We start from the raw sequence: 6947 nt of genomic DNA on the forward strand, positions 1-6947 counted from the left end.
ACCCATGGCTCATTTTTTGGCGATGACGTTAACGTTCACAGTAGTGCTCTTCGCGTCGGGTATAGACATGGTGGTGAAATACTTGTTTTCTCTTACGACGTCCTTGGCCCATCTGACACGGAACATCGTCGCATCGTGCAATCCAGCATAGTCAAGCTCCCAGATCTCTTCGACCCTTCCGTAGAATCTCTCAGTTGTGTCGTTGGCGTCAGTCACGCATTGCATTACCACCCCAGAGTTCTGTTAATCACTGTCCATGTCTTTGGCCTCCATGTAGAATGTGTACCCATTGATATCGTAGGACTGATAGGTCGCGAGCTTGGTCACGGGGCCATGTGCTAAGGCGTGTATGAGCAATCCCCCTGACCTGCCCTCTTCCGGGGGATTTTCATGAACTTGTTGTTTAAACCAACGCAAGAAAGTGGCGTTGTGCTCTACAGTAACTTCGTCGTCCGTCTTGAGCATCCCCTTATCACGGTACTTCTTTGCGATGGTTTCTTTGTGTTGTGCCATATACTCATCTACCACATCTAGGTGTTATAGCACTACTAAGTTAGCCCTATCAAAGTCGTTCCGTCTATCTGAGTAGTCCACGTGCAATTCCCTCCGGGCGTTGTTGTGACCATCTCTTTCGAGCTTCCCATCGTGCTTCTTGACGGGCAAACCAACAATAGGGTCTCCGACACTTATATAATTCTCGCAAAAGGAGACGCACTCATGCGTCAGATACCCCTGGACGATGCTCCCTTCCGGACGGGACATGTTACGAACGAATCCTTTGATGACCCCATTCATCCTCTCGAACGGCATGATGCTGTGAAGGAATGTCGGCCTAAGGTCGATGATGTCGTCCACGATGTGGACACACAGATGCACCATGACGTCAAAGAACGCGGGTGGGAAGTACATCTCAAGCTCACATAGTATGACAACGATCTCTTCCTGTAGCCTTCGGAGTTGCTTCACACTTATGGACTTTCGAGATATAACGTCAAAAAAGTTGCAGAGACCAGTAAGCGTGTCATGGATGTGCTTCTCCATTATCCCTCTAATGGCAACCGGGAGTATTTGCGTCGTCATCACGTGACAGTCATGAGACTTCATCCGGCTGAACCTTTTCTTCTTGGGGTCTAGAAATCTGCTTATCTTCCCACAGTAACCGGAACTAACTTTGATTCCCATAAGGCACTTGATGAATTGATCGATCTCCTTCGCACTTAAGCTAAAGCAAGAAGGGGGGCAATAATTCTCCTCCTTCTTGTTGACTTTTCTGCCCCTTCCCCCTCCCCTGTCTCCATCTCCGTCTCCTCCATCAAATTTTTACGGTGGAGATCTTTCCAGATCTTCAAATCTTCCAAGTCTTTCCTTGCCTTCGGCCCATCCTTGGTCTTCTTCAGCATGTTCATCAGTGTGCCAAGCAAGCTCTCGAGGACATTCTTCGTGATATGCATTGGATCAAGGCAATGAGGTGTGTCATGATTGGGCCAGTACTCCAAGTCCTAGAAAACATACCTCGTTTTCCATACCTTCAGCAGCGGCTCCGGTGCCTTTTTGATCTTTCCCGGCGCGGGGCATTGTTCTGAGTTTCTCAACAGCTCATCGATTTCGGCGCCGCTCCTCTTACGTGGAGGTCCTCGAAGCTCAGCCAACCCATTGAATAGATCTCCATGCTTTCTCCATGGGTCATCCTTCTCGAGCCATCTACGATGCCCCATGTACACGATTTTCCTGGACCCGCCATCTTTCGTTGACGTAAGCTGCTGAGACGTTGTATCATTCATGCACCTCGTGCATCCGCAGTATCCGTGGCACACCTGGCCTGAGGTGTACCCGTAACGGAGATAGTCGTGCACCGTCGTCATCAGCGCGGCTCTCATATGGAAATATTCTCCTTTGCTGGCGTCCCATGTCCATGCCGGTGTTTTCCATAACGTGTCTAGCTCCTCTTGCAGAAGCCCCATATACAGGTTAATACTTTCCCGGTTGTTTTGGCCCTTGAATCAGCATGCTCATGTGTATGTACTTTGTCTTCATGCACTTCCATGGGGGGAGGTTGTACATCCATACAAACACGGGCCATGTGCTGTGGTTGGTGTTCTGGTTTCCAAATGGATTCATGGCACTGGTACTCGCACCAAGCACGATGTTCCTTGGATCTTCTGCAGCAAATCCATATACTGCGTTGAATGCTCTCCACTGGCTACCATCTATGAGGTGTCTCAGCCTCGGATCATCTCCATCGTCGGGCTTCTTCCTCTCCGCGTGCCAGCGCATGAGCTTTGCTTCCTTAGGATCTACGAAATACGGCTGCACACGGGGAGTGATCGGAAAGTACCATACAACTTTCTGAGGAGCTTTCTTTCCTGCCTTCTTGTATCGAGAAGCATTTCACAGTGGACAACTAGTTTTTCCCGCGTGCTCCCCCAGATAAATGATGCAATCGTTGATGCATGTGTGGTACCTACTGTGCAGCAAATCAAAAGGGCAAATGATTTTCTTGGCCTCATCCACACTAGTAGGACACAGGTTCCCTGCGGGAAGAACTTTATTATGTAGAAACTTCAAATGCTCATCGAGGCTTTTGTCACTCCATTTGTTTTTGGCCTTCATCTTTAGAAGTTCGAGCGTGAAACTCATGTGGGTCACCTCGGGATCGCAACCGTCATACAATGGAGTCCTCGAGTCTACTTCAAGTTGCGCCAGCTTGGCCTCCTCTCCAGAAGCAGCTCTCTCGCTAGTCTTACTCTTGCGAAGGAGGTCTCGAACATGAGGGTTGCTACACTACTAGGGAAAACCTTACCAGTAGCGCTGGTTTTTGAGCTACCAGTAGCGCGGGCGCCAGCGCTACTGCTACGGCGCTACAACTATTTTGTAGCAGTAGCGCTTGTTTAGGCCAGCGCTACTGGTAAGTTCAGATACTAGTAGCGCGGCACTGGAAAGCGCTACTGGTAAATGAGCGCTGCTGGTAATATTTTGGCCCGCGCCAGTGCTAAAATTTATGTTTTTTTTCGCATTTTGGCGTTGTACATGTTTAAACAGATATATCTTTTATACAATAACAACTCGTCATGAACTAGTCTGTTTAAATAGCATATTCATTACCACTTGTCATCACCACCAAACAATGTTCGTCAATGAGACATCATATAACAAGTTGGTCATTAGTCATAATCACAACTCCTCCTCCTCCTCATCAACTCTAACACATTTTAGCACATAATAACACATTCTAGCTACGACCTACTCCTCTCATAGGACCTACTCAACCCTCTCTTAGGTAAAATATCATAAAACAAGATAGGCATTGACTCTCCATTAAGGAAAATTGACCCTCCATAATAAAGAACGGAGATCATCCTGTCTCCATGTCTTGGCCTACGCACAATGTTGCTTCCAAGTATCTCTCTACGATGGCCGAAACATTTTTTGAAATCATTTATTATCATGGCTTCCTCGCTTTTAGAAATCCGGTATGGACAGGAGTGATGTGGATACTACGGATGACCTGGCCGTCGTGGCCGTAAGCTCATAACATCAACGCGACCTCTTGGCAACATCGGATGAGGCACACAATCCATCGGGATTTTCTATTCAAAAACATAGTAATAACTTTGTAGTTAGCAATGTAGTTTAGTTTTAGAAAAATTTATGCAAAAGATGCACGGATGTCGTAATAGTAGAAAATCTTACCATGCTATCTCCATTGATGTTACCGTAGTTCAACACGTGCACTAGTGGCACGTATTGACCATAATGTGGAGGAGTTTGATAATAGCTATTGTAATTCTCAAGATTAGTAAAAAGTTGCGATAAGACCATCTTTCTCCTTATAAGTTAATTGTGCTTCATCATTGTAGTAGTAGGTTCTGTCTTCCATCATTTTCCGTACATTTTTTGAAGAATGAAAATAAGCTATCAATGGAAATAAGCTGTCAAATATTTTGAAATAAACAATATAAATTACTTAATAAATATTTTTGAGAAACTCACACACTGGTAGAACTGGAAGCATGTCAACACGGACCCAAATGGTCATATTCTTTTCGTTGATGTCAGGATCACCAAGATCGAAGGTGAGAAGCATACCCTCATGAAAATCATACGCCTTGCAAAGGGCTTCCCAATTCAGGCAACCAAAATTAGATGAAATCACAAAATTGTATAGATTTACAGCAAAATCATAACCATGATGGGTCTTAGTTGAATTATCTTTGTCCCCATGCTTTCATGATCTTCAAAACCCATCTTCTCCAAGACATAGTGTTTTGCATGGCATGGGATAAGCTAGTTGAATTGTAAAAGACGAAAATTACATGTTGAAGACGCAGAGAAGTCGTGCCAAAATAACAAAAAACACTTGTCATCATTGCGTACCGTTTCAACATCGAAGGTCTCTTGGAGCTTGATGCTGAAGCGCCGACCTTCTACCAGGTGAGGCCTGTCGCACAGACCGCGCTCATCTTCGCAGTACTCGCACATAGAGAATTCCCTTTCGTCGTCGGACATTTCCTAATAGGTAATTAATAATCCATCATCGAATACATATATAGTAGTTTGTAGCAGAGATCATCATATAACAACTAGAACACCTAAAATTTGTAGTTTGTAGTAGTTTGTAGCAATGATCATCATCGAACCTAGTTTGTAGCAAAGATCATCATATAATTGATACGTCCATTTTGCATCATGCTTTTATATCAATATTTATTGCATTATGGGCTGTTACTACACATTATGTCACAATACTTATGCCTATTCTCTCTTATTTTACAAGGTTTACATAAGGAAGGAGAATGCCGGCAGCTGGAATTCTAGGCTGGAAAACGAGCAAATATTAGAGACCTATTCTGCAGAACTCCAAAAGTCCTGAAACTCCACGAAAGTTATTTTTGGAAATAATAAAAAATAATGAGCGAAAGAAATACGTCAGGGGGCCTCCACCTGGCCATGAGGGTGGGGGCGCGCCCTACCCCCCTGGGTGCGCCCCCTGCCTCGTGGGCCCCCTGTTGGCCCTCCGGTGCCCATCTTCTGCTATATGAAGTATTTCGTCCGAAGAAAAACCATAAGCAAGCTTTCGGGACGAGACTTCGCCGCCACGAGGCGGAACCTTGGCGGAACCAATCTAGGGCTCCGGCAGAGCTGTTTTGCCGGGGACACTTCCCTCCGGGAGGGGGGAATCATCGCCATCGTCATCACCAACGCTCCTCTCATCGGGAGAGGGCAATCTCCATCAACATCTTCACCAGCACCATCTCCTCTCAAACCCTAGTTCATCTCTTGTATCCAATTCTTGTCTCCAAGTCTGGGATTGGTACCTGTAGGTTGCTAGTAGTGTTGATTACTCCTTGTAGTTGATGCTAGTTGGTTTATTTGGTGGAAGATCATATTTTCAGATCCTATATGCATATTAATACTCCTCTGATTATGAACATGAATATGCTTTGTGAGTAGTTACGTTTGTTCCTGAGGACATGGGAGAAGTCTCGCTATTAGTAGTCATGTGAATTTGGTATTCGTTCGATATTTTGATGAGATGTATGTTGCCTATCCTCTAGTGGTGTTATGTGAACGTCGACTACATAACACTTCACCATTATTTGGGCCTAGAGGAAGGCATTGGGAAGTAATAAGTAGATGATGGGTTGCTGGAGTGACAGAAGCTTAAACCCTAGTTTATGCGTTGCTTCGTAAGGGGCTGATTTGGATCCATATGTTTCATGCTATGGTTAGGTTTACCTTAATACTTTTGTTGTAGTTCCGGATGCTTGCAATAGAGGTTAATCATAAGTGGGATGCTTGTTCAAGTAATAACAGTACCCAAGCACCGGTCAACCCACATATCAAATTATCAAAGTACCAAACGCGAATCATATGAACGTGATGAAAACTAGCTTGACGATAATTCCCATGGGTCCTCGGGAGCGCTTTTCTCTATATAAGAATTTATCCAGGCTTGTCCTTTGCTACAAAAACGATTGGGCCACCTTGCTGCACTTTATTTACTTTTGTTACTTGTTGCTCGTTATAAATTATCCTATCACAAAACTATCTGTTACCTATAATTTCAGTGCTTGCAGAGAATACCTTGCTGAAAACCGCTTATCATTTCCTTCTGCTCCACGTTGGGTTCGACACTCTTACTTCCCGAAAGGACTACTGTCGGAGTAAATGGCCACGGGTAGCCTAACCGACTACCCCTGGTTCTTCTGAAAAATTATCAGGCCTTTGGGCCTCCGAGCACTCCAAGTATTGGACCACCTCCCCTGGCCGGCTACCCCCGAAGCCGACTCACGGGACGCGGCCCAGCCTCAGCAACCTCCCCCCGGATATCCGCGGGGTGGCCGACTCCAGGAAGCCGGCCTCGGAGAGCGCCGACTCCAAGGAGCCGGCCGAGACCACAACCACCAAAGCTACACCCACATAACGGTGACAAGACGGGGTGTGGCCACAGTGCGGCCCACTACCCCCGAAGCCCGAGGCAGGCATGGCCACAGGAGGCCGTACGGGACGGCCGTCTCCCATTCGGCTCAGCACTGTAGCCATGCTGGCCTCAACGTCATCCACGACAGACTCCCGTACGGCCCACTGGCGGTGGGCCCCTCCAGCCAGAGAGAGGCGTGAAGGCGGCCCGGCTTCCCCCAGTCGGCCAAGGGCGTACCCGGCCCCCAGAAGCCGGCTACCCCCTCCCTCGAAGCATGTGCCCCATTAAGAAGACAAGACGAGGTAAGGCTACAGTGAGAGCCCCTGAGGCGGCCCACTTTAGCCACGCTTACCTCAACGAAGCCCTCATCATCAAGGGCGAGGCTACAGTAAACAGAAGCCGACAAGACCCTAGGCGGTGGGGCCGGCCTGTCGACCCAGAAGCCGGCAGCCGGCGGGACCCACCAGTCGGCGGGACCCAACAGCCAGCGGAGAAGCGGGCGAGCGTAGACACTGACGGCTGGGAC

The sequence above is a fragment of the Triticum aestivum genome, chromosome 3D, assembly GCF_018294505.1.
Source record: "Triticum aestivum cultivar Chinese Spring chromosome 3D, IWGSC CS RefSeq v2.1, whole genome shotgun sequence".
NCBI classification, from domain to species: Eukaryota; Viridiplantae; Streptophyta; class Magnoliopsida; order Poales; family Poaceae; genus Triticum; species Triticum aestivum.